This window comes from Toxorhynchites rutilus, chromosome 1, assembly GCF_029784135.1.
Source record: "Toxorhynchites rutilus septentrionalis strain SRP chromosome 1, ASM2978413v1, whole genome shotgun sequence".
NCBI classification, from domain to species: domain Eukaryota; kingdom Metazoa; phylum Arthropoda; class Insecta; order Diptera; family Culicidae; genus Toxorhynchites; species Toxorhynchites rutilus.
In genome coordinates this window covers 189,042,336-189,059,338 of record NC_073744.1, presented here as the reverse complement: position 1 = coordinate 189,059,338, position 17,003 = coordinate 189,042,336, and the positions used below count along the sequence as shown (strand labels likewise).

Here is a 17,003-nt window from a genome sequence, read left to right as displayed (position 1 = left end):
CTATCCCTGGGTCAATTTCGTGTTTTGACATTTCGGTTTCTCTTTTCTTATGGGCACCTTACACGATCAAACTGATTGACAATAAGTGTCTTCAATATCGTGACAGCTGGGCTTTCGACATCCGATCTAACCTCAATCAATATTTTGCCACCTTACACGGTCAATATCGCCCTTAACCCGAGACAACGAAAATATCCGCGATGGCTAGTGGCGACATTCGAGTTTGGGATTCAAACTATTCTCCATCAGATTAGAAGGCTAAAAAGCAATTTTCAATTGGTTAAATTTGAATGAAAATATCTACTTGGTATTATTTAGTTAGTTGAAGCGCGTAGTCCTAACTCTAACTTAACCTATTTTCTATGAATATTCAGATATTCCTACTAAAATTTATTATTATTATATAACGTCAGTTTCAGATACAATTTTTGTATGAGATTTTCTCACCACTTGCAGAAAAAAAGTGATTTGCATTCACATAGAATACTAATTTGATTTGGAAAAGTTAATTTTCATTCATAATTTACACTTTAAAACTCGTTTTTCCTTCTCAAAAACACATCATAATACTCGCTTCACAAATACAGACTAATCCTTTCAGTTTCAGGGATGCCAGATTATTTTAGATTGCGAAAATATATGCAAATTATATTATCTGCAAGCAAATGTTTTTATTCGATAAATAAGACTATGACAGTAGAACCCCGATTATCTGTATCTGTATCTATTTCTGTATTGATAAAACATAGTTTCTATGTTTAAACATCATCCCGACTATTCGCGGATAATCGGGATTCTACTGTAACTAGAATTAACACGTGATGTTTTTTCATCTGTGATTTTCCCAGATCTTCTCATTCTCCAAATTTTATAGCGGAGTGTGAAGAAACACACAACTTAGACTAAAGTGGCTGCCCCGCTTGCTAGCGCAAAGAATGACCGAGTTCAATGTTAAAAAATTCCTAAGACGTTGTTAATTTTCATTCACTCTCTCACCATCACATTGTCAGTTTACTTTGAGGTTTTGATTTGTATCGCGAAAAGTACTGTATTTTGCTATTTTAGGTACAGTAATTTACATTTAATGCGACATTTTTCTAATTGGACAGACCTGTATGCGACACGTTTAGTTAGACATTTTTTGTAAACATCGAGTTCGGGCCCAAATTATGGCCCCACATTGAAATTCGCCGCCAGACGTCGACGCTGTACCACTCTCATCCTCAATGTCCAATTACAGGTCAAATCGCCTCCAATGCGACACTGAGTGGATCCTCGGCATGTCGCATTAAATGTAAATTACTGTATCAGTTTTCCAAACCAAAAGCTTTCATTTATGATTCCTACAATTTCAGAAGTTTATAAATTTTAATTGCAATCGCAAAAAAGACTAACAAACATTAAATGTCCACTTGCAAATCTGGCAACTCTGTCTGGAAGTCCGTGAGGTAAAACGTCATCATCATGCATCCATATGAAATGTCACGATATTGATGCCCGAAAATCAGAAAATCCGGATTTCTGCGTTGTCGGCCATGTTCAGCTGTCATTATGCTCTCAAATGTCATCATATTGTCAATAAATTTGACCGTGTAAGGTCCGCTTTATACACTCAATTCAGTGTTATTTCTCACTTGCTTACACTTTCGAATTTAATACGGTTTTGCGTGTAGTGTATGCTGCACTGTTTAGGATTTGTATAAAACCCAGGTATTCGAGGTCCTCCAATACATTCTGAAGTTTAGACCAATTGAACTACCATTTCAATTACGACTGACAATGTTCATAGCAAAAAACAGGAAGTGGGTTATATCTATGGTATAACCGCAAGGGTGACGTAGGACTATCGTTGATTTAGAGATCATTTGTTTGAAGTTGAATCTAAATCCATTCTGAATGAATGAATAAATGATTATTTGGGGGACTTCGAAAACGAGAGCGTTACGTTGGAGGCACAAGGTTTTATGCATCCAATATAAGATACGAAAAACCTTGTTCTGAAGAATAATCTTCAGAAGCTAACCTGCTAACTGTACTTGATTGACAAATCATAAACCCAAATGTATTATATGGATATTTTATGGATAGAAAACATTAAAATACACTCTTTCGCTTGAATGTAATTTTCAATTCCAAGGGGAACTGGCAGATTATTTTCCAGCAACGATTAGATATTTCCACATTTTCCTCGATACTGGAAGCCCACCAGTGGTTAATACTAACTCGATAACAACCTGTTAATAGTACTTGATTGAAAAATATTTGGTCACAGTGTTACATGGATAGAAAACATTCAAATAAACTCTTTCACATGAATGTATTTTTAAATTCCCAGAGGAACTGGCAGATTATTTTCCAGCAATGATTAGATATTTCCACATTTTCCTCGATACTGGAAGCCCACCAGTGGTTAATGCTAATTCGATAACCATCTGTTAATAGCACTTGCTTAAAACATATTTGGTCACAGTGTTACATGGATAGAAAACATTCAAATAAACTCTTTCACATTAATGTATTTTTAAAATCCCAGAGGAACTGGCAGATTATTTTCAGTAACGATTAGATATTTCCACATTTTCCTCGATACTGGAAGCCCACCAGTGGTTAATGCTAACTCGATAACCATCTGTTAATAGCACTTGATTGAAACATATTTGGTCACAGTGTTACATGGGTAGAAAACATCAAAATAAACTCTTTCACATGAATGTAATTTTAAATTCCCAGAGGAACTGGCAGATAATTTTCCGGATCTTTCTCGATGCTGAATGGCATCCAAACGGAAAGAATTCCGCGCGTTTATGTGTGTGTGTGTAGCGGCTGCTTCGAGATCTTCCCGGGGAACCGTTTGTAGCATCACTCTCCTCCTGATGGATTCCCTTCTGGCCTAAGCTGCACAAATAGGCTCTTGGTGACACCGTTCATCCGCGCTTTCATGATAAACGAAGAGCTTCACCACAACAGCGACAACATGCTCCAATCGCTGTTCAATTAGAACTGAGTGGATTTCTTACAACTTAAATGCATTTTTATTCAGATGTTTTTCTATTTGAATACATATTTCACAGTTCAAGTGACACAGTCTGGGCTTTACATCTTTGGTTCAGCTTTTGGATTTAAAATCATACTGTTGAGCAAAAGTTCCTTATTTTTAATTTGACAGTTGTTCACCATTTTAATGGTATTGTTTGAAATTAAATTTGGAAGAGACTACTTATAAACTACTAACTAACTAACTAATAACCAACTAACTAATCTACTATATACAAATTTTTTATCAGGTCAAATTCAGAGGATCTAGATTTCTCAACAAATTTAGTTTTTGTTTCATACATAATTGCATCTAGTTTTTGGATATTAGCCCTCTTGGTGTAGATCCGAGATCCTTGTGTCAAAAGGACGATCAAGAATCATCCTCAATGCACGATTTTGCGCCACTTGGAGTTTGTTCCTGTGAGTCTGAGCACATGACCCCCACACCACAATTGCATAAAGGATGGCAGGAGCTATGATTTGATTGTAGACGGCCAGTTTGTTCACCTTTGAGAGACGGGATCGTCGACAGATCAGAGGGTACAGAGATCGAACCAAAGCGGAACACCTATTCAAATTCTTCTCCACGTGCTGACGGAAGAGGAGTTTCTGATCTATCACTAGCCCCAAATATGTTACTTCAGCGGACCACTCAACCCTTGTGCCATTCATCACCACAACGCAAGATGGAGGAGGTTTGAGTTTGGGAGACTGCCTGTGCAGGAACATGATTGTTTGGGTTTTGGAGGCATTGATTTTAATTTTCCATATGTTAGCATATTCAACAAAGGCGTCAAGGCATCGTTGAAGCCTGTTTGTAATTTCACGAGGCATCCTCCCCTTGACGGCAATTGCGGTGTTATCTGCGAACAGAAAGGACGCGCAGCCATCTCCCAGGGGAGGAGTGTCAGAGGTGTAAAGGCTGTACAGCAAAGGGCCCAGCAGACTTCCCTGCGGGACCCCTGCCTGGATGGAAAATGTGTTTGACAAACAGCCATTCAACGATACCCTGAACGACCTTTGCTGAAGGTAACACCGGATGATTTTCACGAGATAAATTGGAATGTTAAAGGAACAGAGCTTATATACAAGCCCGTCATGCCAGACACAGTCGAAAGCCTTTTCGACATCCAACAGTGCCAAGGCTGTGGACTTGGATACAGCCCTGTTCCTTTGGATGGTGTTCATCACTCTCACTAGTTGGTGGATAGTCGAATGCCCCCGTCTAAACCCAAACTGTTCAGGCAGGAGGATGTTGTTGACCTCAACAAATTTTTGCAATCGGAATAAAATGATTTTTTCAAAAAGTTTGCCCAGCGCTGAAAGGAGGCTGATAGGTCTGTAGCTTGAAGGTAGAGTTGGATCCTTCCCGGGTTTGCGGATCGGCACGATCTTCGCTTCTTTCCAGATGCTTGGATAATAGTGCAATTCCAAGCATCGATTGAAGATGTTGCTGAGCAGCGAGTAGACTTTGGGAGTGAGCCTTTTCAGGATCAGGTTGAAGATTCCATCAAACCCGGGAGCCTTCATATTCTTAGTGGCCTTCAGCGCTGAGCAAACTTGTTCTGCATTGAAATCATCTTCCCGAGGTATGGCACAAGGGGAGGTATCTAGTTCTTGGACGCACTGCGCAACCTGCTGTTCTAGCGGACTAGCCATATGCGAGCCAAGCAAATGCGACGATGCAATGTGATTGCCTGAGTGGATTTCCGAGCGGTGCTCGCTTATATACCGATTGGTGATTTCAATAGCCTGTTTTGAAAGCAATTTTAAGACTATTGAAACAAGTTTTTGGATCAAAAAGTAACAAGTATAGAACGCGTAGACATTTTATCTTTCGAATGAAGTGTTTATCATACCATTTCGTTCAGTTGTTTAAGAGCTATTAACGCTCAAAATCTCGGTCTCCGGCGTAACGCTTTCGTTTTCGAAACTTTGATTTTACACCCCGGTATAGAAATGAAAGACGTTGTCCTACGTCAAAATAGAAATATTTTCAATTGTTGCAAATATTGTGCGTTCCGCATTTCGAAAAACAATCAGTGAATTCATATTTCTGTACAGTAAAGATGTAATGTGAGCAAACTAAATGTTTTCACTTAGCAGCACAAATTGTTCTCAGAGCAGCGAAGCAAAAATAAATTCAAACTAACGAGTCCAGGCGATGCGATAGCAATCGCAACGGACCGAATTTTCACTCACTGTTTTAACCGAAAAAAAATTTGTAAAGGGTTGTATCTAGGACACGACCGCATATTTTCGACGTAGAACTACGCAATTACATTATGCAATCCACTTTCCATCTGAAAATATTGCACGTCTCATGTTTGCGTAGTTCTCGAACCGCGAAAATTCATTCACCTTTAGTATCTGAATTGACGATTTTCCCCGGCTTTTCAGTTTAAAAGTACTTTTAGGGAAACATATTCCGGTCTGCACAACGTCAAGCAAGTAAAAAAGTACTCAACACTAAAAAATATCCCCGACTTGCATATTTTGATAAAGCGGGTTCCCCCAGGTACATTGATTTATAAGTCCGTATTAGGGAACCATAGATCGGTGGGAGCAAAAATACCCCCAAATTGCATGTATATTTGCAGAGCGGAATTCCACAGGTATATCGATTTTGAAGTCTGTGTTGGGGAAACCGTAAATCGGGTCAATAAAAACTTGGCAGTTAGGGCGTTTAAATGACGCTTGACATTTTACAGTTATTCAATTGTTCATCTCATGAAAAATAATATTTTATTGATTTTGATGGACGCGTAGAATCATTAACCACCAATTGATGCAAACATATTTCCGATCTGTCGTTCCAGTTATAAGCATTCGAAATATGGTTAGAGTTAGCACACAAATCGGCAGAACAAATGTATGGGAAAAAGGAGATTCTTCCAGTTTTCATGAATTTAAACCGTTTAGAGATTAGCGAATTTTAATGTGCAGCATATCAAACAAATCTTAGAGAATTTCCGATTCGATTGGTATGCACATCATGAGAATTTGTTCACCGTGTAAATAGCTATTAACGTTAACTTTATTTCATAAAAACGTGACCTGTTTTCTGATTTGGCACCCTTCCTGAAAGACGTAGTTCTACGTCAAAAAATCAACATGCGACAGATGGCCTAATGTAATCCTAGGTAAACTATGCGGTCGAGCGTCGGGCACAACCTTCTGTGACTTTTTTCGATTTTTTCTCTAGATTTGAGATTGTGATATTTTGTGAAAACTGAGCAGTTGATTTGTATTCAGAACGCTAGAAATATCATTACCAGCTTCGCTTATTCGCTAGTCAAATTTTTGCCTTGTGTGCATTAGCTGAAACAAAATGATCCACAATTGCATCTAAATCAAGGTTTTAGCGATTCTTTCTCGATCGAATGAGCCAAGCCTTATTTTATTTTAGAACGCATATTATTTTAAATCAATTTAAGCTTGCTGAAACTGCGTTTGCACGATGCCAGTACGTCAGTGAAATTCATGGCGCCGTCTCGATGTTGCTTCGAGAGAATATCTGGGAATAATGTTCAAGAAGCCTAAAGGCGTCGAAGAGTTCAGGTCAGGGAAAAGGTCCTTCATCTGCGTCTTGAACACTTCCACCTCTGATTCAAGTTCCTCTTTTTCAACATCTGAAGAATACTACCGCCCGAAATTTGACGCAACCTGCTTCAATTGATCGGTTCGGTTCTTGTTTTTGAAGGGACTTTAACCCAAAGGTCATTCGCCCCTCTGCTTCAATTGAGCCATGCCCATAGTCTTATAAATGGCAAATCTGATGCAATATCCGCTATAGCAGGGGTGGCTAAACTTTTCACCATCATGGGCGCCTTTTTTTCAAAAGCAGACGGCGGGCTACCAATACAATATGTTTTTAAGTGATCGTTAATAAGTAGTACTTTGATTATAGAATGTAGAATGTTTTAGATAGCGAGAGTAATGATTTCTTTCCGAAAACTTATTAATTATAACAACAATAGGCTCTTTCATATTTAATTTTTTCATTTTTACTGTGAAAATTTTTATTTTAGACACATTTTATCCTGAATGTTTTTTTTTTGTATCTGATAAAGCGCTGGAAACAATTGATTGGATATTTTCGACATGCTTTTAATATTTTTGTTCAAATGTATTGAAATTTATTTGCAAACAGGCTGCCAAATAGTAATTTGTCAAAGGAGAGCGATGTTCTGTTGCGATTGTATTCATAGTAGAAAATATTGTTTTCAGGTATAAGTATATCCGAAAAAAGTTATCAAAAATGCAACACATTCCCATAAACATTTCCTCGCAAAGTAAATTCCAATTAGTACAGTAAATATATTTTTGAAATTAAAATACTTTTGAAATCAAAAGCTTCATCTTCTTGATTTTAAAAATATATCGCTATTAAAATTGAAGCTTGAATTGAAAAAGATTGAAAAGAAAAAAAGAAGATTGTAGAGAAAAAGATTGAAAATTGAAATATTGAACTCCCGGCCCCGTTAGGCTGACGCCATATGAGCCTTAATAAAAATATATATTTTGAATAAAAGAAAAATAAAATTTCAATTAGAACTTTTGAATTTCATTGATGTTTTTTCTATGTTGATTCCATCATTGAATGGAAACGACATGAATTACATTATTTCGTCTATTTTGAAAATATCTTCAAATCTTCCGTCGATCTTATTTCGTAACAAAAACAATTAATATTCATAGCGATCGTATTCATGCGTTTTGATCTGCTGATTTAATCGCAATATTTTCGAATTGCTTTGAATCTCGTCTCCTAAATTGTGCTTCTCAGTGTGTTCTCAGTTTTTTTTTCCTTGATGTATCATGACATAATGAAAAACGAGATCATGCACCCATTTATAATCATTCATTGAGGATATGCTTTCTTGGGAGTTGCTATTATTTTTTTAAAAAAAGAACTTGGCACCTCGGGGTGTAATAATAATTATCCGATATTTGATTTACAATTCTCTTGCCCTGAATTTGCGTTTCTGCAAACTGCTTTATATACGTCGTTAACTATTTTAACTAACTAGATTGACCATTTTGAGTAACACATCATCCGATTTCAATATTTTTGCGAACAGTGTTTGCTGATGGATACAATTGTTTTTGATAAAATATAGAATATTAAGGGAGACTTCGGTCTGGAAGGCCGAAAAAATCGTTTGTTTTTTTTGTATTTTTGGAATGTTTATGCCCTCAGAAATGTTGTGCTAAAAGGATTTTTCGATATTTGATTTCGTTGGAAAGTTCCAGCCAAAAGTATGAGGTCACTTCAAGGGATACAGTATTGCTGTACAATTTCTTATACCCTTTTTTTAGAAACCATGTTTTTTCAGCTGATGGTATCGATATTTCAGGATCTACTCGACCAACTTGGATGAAACTTAAAATGGATTATCTAAAGTGTTATATAACCATTTTTTGACATTCCATGGAAATAACTCATTTTTTAACAAAAATGGCCGCAATTTTAGCATTTTTTCGAATTTTTAAAACCCTCTTTAGGTATTGTCCTAAAGTTTCAAAATATTCATTGGAATTCATTCTGCGACACTTCGTTGCTTCAGAACCAACAAGGTACCGATTTTCAGGCAGCATCTACGCATTCAGCTGACAACAACGTAATAATCATTATTCGTGCACTCAAAAAATGGAAAATACATCTTTGAATATACCGTATACCCGAAAACTTCACTTTATTCCTAACATCCGAAAAAAATTACGAAAATTCATCATTTTTCGACCTTCCAGACAGCGGCCCGTCCTTAAGCAATAATAATAGAGGGGCGCCCAGGCATGCGTAGCAGAATATTAAAAGAATACTGGTGAAATGTGATGTCGGGTGTTTAAATTTTGCAAAAAAACAGGAAGTGGGTTATATCTATGGTATAACCGCAAGGGTGACGTAGGACTATCATTGATTTAGAGATCATTTGTTTGAAGTTGAATCTAAATCCATTCTGAATGAATGAATAAATGAATATTTGGGGGACTTCGAAAACGAGAGCGTTTCGTTGGATGCACAAGGTTTTATGCATCCAATATAGGGTACGAAAAACCTTGTTCTGAAGAATAATCTTCAGAAGCTTTCCTACTAACTGTACTTGATTGACAAATCACAAACCCAAATGTATTATATGGATATTTTATGGATAGAAAACATTCAAATAAACTCTTTCACATGAATGTATTTTTAAATTCCCAGAGGAACTGGCCGATTATTTTCCGGATCATTCTCGATGCTGAATGGCATCTAAACGGAAAGAATTCCGTGCGTGTATGTGTGTGCAGCGGCTGCTTCGATGGTCACCTTCTCTTCTCCTGAAGGATCGGCTTCTCTGTGCTCCCTCACAGTTTCAAACAAACTGCTTGCGTTTCAGGGCAGATCTCGACCCTTCGCCGTCCAGCATCCTCAGCAACGATGTTATCTTGTCGATGTCCTCACGAAAAATGAATGTGTCTCACCACCAGAATATCGCTTAAGTATGCTTTTTGTGTGTGATTGAATCGAGAGAAGGTGTGGTTTACGATGGCAATTTGGAAGGCAAACTAGAGGGGAATGAAATCTCTGAGCTCGGAACTTTCGGCGAATGAGCAATAATCGATTGCGGGCGCATACAATATTGGATACGGAAATATCCTACTGATGGGGAAGAATAATCTTCTGAAGCTATCCTGTTAATTGCGATTGATTGAAAAACCACAAAACCAAATGTATTTGGTCACAGTGTTACATGGATAGAAAACATTCAATTAAACTCTTTCCCATGAATATATTTTGGAAATTCCCAAAGGAACTGGCAGATTATTTTCAGTAACGATTAGATATTTCCACATTTTCCTCGATACTGGAAGCCCACCAGTGGTTAATGCCAACTCGATAACCACCTGTTAATAGCCGCGCGTGTATGTGTGTGTAGCGATGTCTTCCCAGGGAACCGTTTGTGGCATCACTCTCCTCCTGATAAATTCCCTTCTGGCCTAGGGTGCACAAACAGGCTCTTGGTGACACCGTTCATCAGCGCTTTCATGATAAATAAAGAGCTTCACCGTAACAGCGACAACATGCTCCAATCGCTGTTCAATTAGAACTGAGTGGATTTCCGAGCGCCGTTCGCTTATATACCGATTGGTGATTTCAATAGCCTGTTTTGAAAGCAATTTTAAGACTATTGAAACAAGTTTTTGGATCAAAAAGTAACAAGTATATAACGCGTAGACATTTTATCTTTCGAATGAAGTGTTTAGCATACCATTTCGTTCAGTTGTTTAGGAGCTATTAACGCTCAAAATCTCGGTCTCCGGCGTAACGCTTTCGTTTTCGAAACTTTGATTTTACACCCCGGTATAGAAATGAAAGACGTAGTCCTACGTCAAAAAACAAAGAGAGGACACAAGCAACTACTCATGTTGGATGTTTTTTTTACTCAATTGAAAGATGAAATATAATACGGGAAAAATTGCAATTGAAAATTCTTGGATTTGGCGCCCCAAAGGGTCAGCACCCCCGGCAAATGCCGGTTTTGCCGGCATTATACGCTATTATTGAAATTTCCGTGTAGAATGAACATCCCTTAATGGAGTAACAAGTTTTCTGCAAGGAATATTGAAAACATTTTTTTCCTGTCAAGGATTTTCTATTACAATGATGAAACTTTTGTGTATATATTGCAATAATTTTAATACTAGTCGAGTTAAAGTAAGTGCTACGAATTCAAATAAGCAAAGAGAAACAACGATTAGCAATTATTGTTATTCAAGATTAAAAAGTTGGAATGATAATCTGAGATGATAATCTGAGAGAGGGTATACTTACTTCGACACAAATCAAATTAAACGAAGCAAAAGAGATGAAACTGCGAAAATATTTCGAATGGATCGCAATCACGTTCCTTACGTTTGGTAGTAATTAAACCCCAATTTTTTATTGTTTTCTCAGTAATATTCATTTCATTTTTCAAGTTTTACCCAAATAAAACTGTATTTTCTAAAGGTTCTAGAAAAAAATATCCTCAAATATTGTTTTACAGTAATGTTCGAGAAGTGCAAAACGTCATTTTGATCTATTCGACTGATATGTTTATTTCGCCATTTTATGAGCTACATATAAATACGACACGAAACATAAAAGGGAATTCTATTTCTTTATCATTAGAATGGGTTAAAAAATCATTTAAAAGCTGATCTTTTTAAAATAAAACGGTCTTACAGGATCCAGTTTTTCTTCCAGGTTTTTTGGAGCAATCTTTCAGGTTTTTTTTGAATATTATTATTGGCAACCCTGCCAACGACGCAACAGAAACACACTCACAGTCAAACACACGGACAGAACGCGACGGCGGCGAACACGATGCCATAGAGGAATCGACGATAATGATGACGATGACGATGATTTTTTTGTGTTATGTTATGGGAGGAACAGCGCGCCGACTGGTTGCATTCGAACGGTTGAGTTGTTTACCGTGTCGTGATTTGTTGGCCTGTGGAATGCCGATGCGATGTGACTACCAAATGGTTGACCTCCGGTTTGTTTGCACAGATTGCCTTTGCCAGCAGCGCCTTGGGGGGGTTTCTCGATGATCCGCTGCAGCCACCACGGCCACAGCCACTGTCATTTTCTCACGATCGCCAGCTTTTTCGTCGACAACCGACCGGTGGTTGGTTCGGGACAGCTTTTGGGTCAGTGAGAACCATGATATTCCATCAAATGCTAATTCGTTCGTTCACTCGCTGACCCATGACGGGACAATGGAACGAAATTATTAAGCATCGGGAAATAATTAGACCGTGAATCACTAGAGACTCTAGAGTTAGACGGATGTGGAGCTGTGGATGATTGTTGCAGCTATTTCCGGAATGTTTGGAAGATTATTCATTTGGATTCCGAGGAATGAAGCTATATTTGTTTTGATTAAGATGGAAACAGTGATTACGGAATGTGCAATCAATGCTCGTTCTTGTTTAGACTTACGGCGAATGCTCTAGTCTAGTGGTTCCCAATCGGGCGCCTTTTACACTGAAAATCCCTTTACGCCTATATCGAAGTGAATAGAAGGAAGTTTCACTCCATTTGAGATAAATTCAAAAATTAACTCTAAGCAGTATTGTTATTAGTAATTAAAGGAACACTTAATCTGAGAAAATTCAAGAGGAATTATCAACTAATCAACCAAGAAGAATTAAGGATTGGGAAATTGGAAAGGCTCCTATTTGCTTACCCAATATTTAGCACTTCTTTGCATGATTTTATTATTGGTGAATAAATCAAGGTAAAACACGATCAACTTCAAGTGAACATGTTTTATATAATTGTTGGCCATTCAATGTTGTGATGGAAATTTCCAGGGTCAAAAACATTTTTCAGGTGATCGTGATCTATTTCAATTGCACATGTCTGCCTGGAAATCACTACAGTGAACGAAACATAAATGGGCCATATTTTAACACATTGCGGACCGCTCACGAGATTTCTCGTGTTTCGCGTTCCATCTGTTACGGATGGATCACGAAATAACCAGTGTTTTCTACACTTGAAGGTTACATCCTTGGTTTCCCAAGAATCTAACAAGGTCTACCGATGCCTCGTCTTCATCTCATCCACATCGAAGGAAACGATCTCATTCGTGGAATCCGAACAAATGAAGCGTTCAAGTTTGCTCCAAAACGTGCGGTCCTTAATGTGTTAATCGTCGGCACTTTTCAGACATTATCGACGTCGAAATTTATCCGTGGCGCTAACATCGATTCAGACCATTACTTGGTGGTGGTCAAACTGCGTTCTACACTGTCAGTCGTTATGCTAAATTTGGAAAATGGAAATCTTTTTTAGTTTCGCTTTGTATGAATTTTGATTTTTACGTTTTTTTCCAATGTTGTCAAACCTATATATGCTTTTATATGCTTTTTTTTTTGTATTCCCAAAATTTTATCCGAATTTGCATTTTTTGAAATTTCTATTCACTGATATATTCGGTTTTTTTAAATTTTGTGTTTCTCATATTTTGCATTTTCTGAATTTCAGAATATTCTTAGTTTAATAAAATTTTCTGGATTTTCTAAACTATATATTTTTTTGTTATTTTAACATATTTCTTTTTTTTTAATTTTTTTAATTTTCTAGATTCCTACACTTGATAGAATTTTTACTTGTGTTTCAGCAGGAGAAAAACAATCAAGCTTTCTTTGAAATTTTCTTATTTTTTTAAAGTTTTTTTTATCAATATTGCTTCTGCTCCTGACGCCTTTTTTTATTTTTTTTTTATTTTCTTATGAATTTTTCAGATTCTCTACAAGCTTTTCTGAACTGTCTCAATTTTTATATTTTTTTTTTATGATTCTTATCTAAATTTTAAATTCTAAATTCGGCATTTTTTCAAAATTAGATTTTGAAATTTACCATTGTCTGAAATTCTGAGTTTCAGAATTTTTCATTTTTTTTAGTTTCGTAGCATTATACTAAATCCCCTAAATTTAAAATTCTCTTGATTTTCTAGATTTGAACTTTTTTAAGAATTTTCTAGATTTTAACTATTCTTGAATTTTTTAGATGAGCTATCTGAATTTTTATGATTTTTATTTAAATTATAAATTCTTTTTTCAGGATAATATTTTAAAATTTAGCATCTTCTGAATCTTGAAACCATATCATATTTTTTATTTTTTTTCAAATTTCATAGCATTATACTAAACTTCCTGATTTGTCCCTATTTCCTCATTTTTTAATATTCTGAATTTTGTAGATTTGAACTATTCTAGATTTTTGGATGAACTCTGAATCTGAATTTTTATGATATTCAGCTAAGTTCTAAATTCTGCATTTTTTCAAAATTATATTTTTGAATTTAGCATTTTCTGAATTCTCACTTTGTCATTTTTTTAGTTTCAAAGCATTGTACAAAATTTTCTACTTATTATTTTTTCTGAATTTTTTATACTTCTAACTTTTGATAAATTATACATGCGTTTCAAAAGTCGATAAGCAGTCGGGCTTTTTTTATATTTTCCTTATTTTTTATAAATGTATTTTATATTTTTATAAAGGTTTTTTTAGATTTTTTTTTCTTAACTTTTCTGAAACGAAGATACGAAATTTTTCTGATTTTTTTTTTAACTTTGTTTGATTATTTCTAAACTTCGCCGAATTTTCACTTGTTTTTTAGAAGGTTAAAAGCAGTCGCGCTTTCTGTGATATTTTTCTTTAGTTTTTTCTATAATTTTTTTCTTAACTTTTCTGAGTTTCTAGACATTTTTCTGATTCTCGTTAAATTTCAATTTTTTTTTTCTAAATTCCACGGAATTATTACTTGTTTTGGGATGTGAACGCTCTCCCTGGTATTTTGTGAAGTTTTAAAATGGTGGTTTTCAGATTTTTTCTGACTTTTTTTTCTCAATTTTTTTGAATTTTTGGGAATTTTTTTCTATTTTTTCTAAATTTTAAGTTATTTTTACCTGTGTTTTAGATGGTGAAAAGCAAACATGTACAGGCAAACCGGTTTTTGTGCGGTTGCTTTTTGTGCGATTTCTCATTTCTGTGACTGTTTAGGTGTGATTTTATGATATGTGAGATTAGTTTGTGTGGTTCAAGACACAATGTCATAATAAAATTGCACAAAAAGAGTCGCACAAACGAGTTTTTGTGTGATTAAAAAGGGACCGCACAAAAACAGGTTTGCCTGTAAACGTTTCTTGATTTTTCCTAATTTGATTAGTTTTTTTTTATTTTTTTCTTATCTCTTACTTTTAAATTTCATCTATCTTGGAAGGATAAAAACAGTCATGCTTCCCCTAATATTTTATAATTTTTGTTTTTTAGTTTTTTTTATTTTACGAAATTTTCGTGATTTTTTATTAATTTTTTAAATTTTTGCTAGTTTTTTTTTCTAAATTTTACGTAATTTTTACTTGTGTTTTAGTAAGTGGAAAGCAGTCACGCTAATATTTTCTTAATCTCTTAGTTTTTTTTTTCATTTTCTTTAGACAGTTTTTTTTTAAACTTTTCAGAACTTTTCGAAATTTGTCTGAATTTATCTAATTTTGTTTTTGAGTTTAGTACCTTTTTTAAACAAACAATCCGATTTATTTTTCCTAAATTTTACGTAAATTATACTTATGTCTTGAAAAGTGAAAAACAGCCAAGTTTCCCCTAATAGGTTTCGTTCTTAATTTTTTAGAATTTTTCGAAATTTTTATGATTTAATAAAATTTGTAAAATTTTTCAGATTGTTTTTTGAATTTTGTGATTTTTTATATTAGGCTGTCAAAAAAGTCCTGCGGTATTTCCGCGAGGTGTCGTTGTAAGCGCGTAGTTCTAGTTGTATTCATTGTATCGATAATATAGTCCTTGACAGTGTTTTGTTTGGTTAAGTCGTTCGTGAGTTATAGTGTCGCAAATATGGAGCAAAATAAAGAGAAAATCCGACATATTTTACAGTACTACTATGACAAAGGCAAAAATGCATCTCAAGCTGCCAATAAAATTTGTGCAGTTTATGGACCCGATACAGTTTCCATTTCCACCGCACAACGATGGTTTCAACGTTTTCGTTCTGGTGTAGAGGTCGTCGAAGATGCGCCACGCTCCGGAAGGCCTGTCGTCGAAAATTTCGACAAAATCGCTGAATTAGTCGAGAAAGACCGGCATAGTAGCAGCCGTAGCATCGACCAAGAGCTGGGGATAAGTCATCAAACCGTTATTAACCATTTGAAGAAGCTTGGATTCACAAAGAAGCTCGATGTATGGGTGCCACACACGTTGACGCAAAAAAACATCTTTGACCGTATCGACGCATGTGAGTCGCTGCTGAATCGCAACAAAATCGACCCGTTTCTGAAGCGGATGGTGACTGGCGATGAAAAGTGGGTCACTTACGACAACGTGAAGCGCAAACGGTCGTGGTCGAAGCCCGCTGAAGCGGCTCAGACGGTGGCCAAGCCCTCATTAACGGCCAGGAAGGTTCTGCTGTGTGTTTGGTGGGATTGTCAAGGAATAATCTATTATGAGCTGCTTCCCTATGGCCAAACGCTCAATTCGGACCGGTACTGCCAACAACTGGACCGCTTGAAGGTAGCACTCATGAAGAAGAGGCCATCTTTGATAAACAGAGGCCGCATTGTCTTCCATCAGGACAACGCCAGGCCACACACTTCTTTGGTGAAGCGCCAGAAGCTCCGGGAGCTCGAATGGGAGGTTCTTTTGCATCCGCCGGTTAGTCCGGACCTTGCATCAAGTGACTACCACCTGTTTTTGTCCATGGCGAACGAGCTAGGTAGTCAGAAGTTAGCCACAAAAGAGGCCTGTGAAAATTGGCTATCCGAGTTTTTTGCCAATAAGGAAGCGAGCTTCTATAACAGGGGTATTATGAAGTTGGCATCTCGTTGGGAACAAGTCATCGAACAAAACGGCGCATATTTGACTTAAAACAGATGATTGTAACTAATTTTATGAACAAATGAAAATTCAAAAAAAATACCGCAGGACTTTTTTGACAGCCTAATATAATAAATTTTACGGAATTTTTACTTTTGTTTCAGAAGGTTAAAAACAGTCATGCTTTTTTCTGATATTTTTTGATTTTTTTTTATCTTTAAAAAAATATTTTCATGATTTTGCGGGTAGTTTCAAATTTGTTTATTTTAGATTGTTTTCCTGAATATATATGATTAATATATGATTAAGATTTTTTGAATTTCCTAAACTTTTAGAACGTTTTGACTTTTTTGAATTTTTCTAAATGTTTCTAAAATATTTCTGATCTTAAAAGAATTTCAAAATTTCTGAAATAGTTTTTTTTGTGTTTTTTTGAATTCTTCGTTTTTTTAGGCAATTCAAAATTTTTCCTTTTTTAAATTCTTTCTTTCGGATAACTATTCTTTCGGATAACTAAATTAAATTAAAGGAAAAAAGCCCAATTTAAGAAAATGTTGAATTAAGAAAATGAAAAACTCAAAATATGCAAATGGAAAAA

At 35.8% G+C, this 17,003-nt stretch overlaps 1 protein-coding gene across 16 annotated transcripts in view; it reads left to right on the top strand.

Moving 5' to 3' along the window:
• Positions 1 to 17,003, top strand: part of LOC129762481 (protein lap4-like) — a 175,883-nt gene that overhangs the window by 12,399 nt on the left and 146,481 nt on the right. The gene's annotated exons all lie outside the window — the stretch shown is intronic.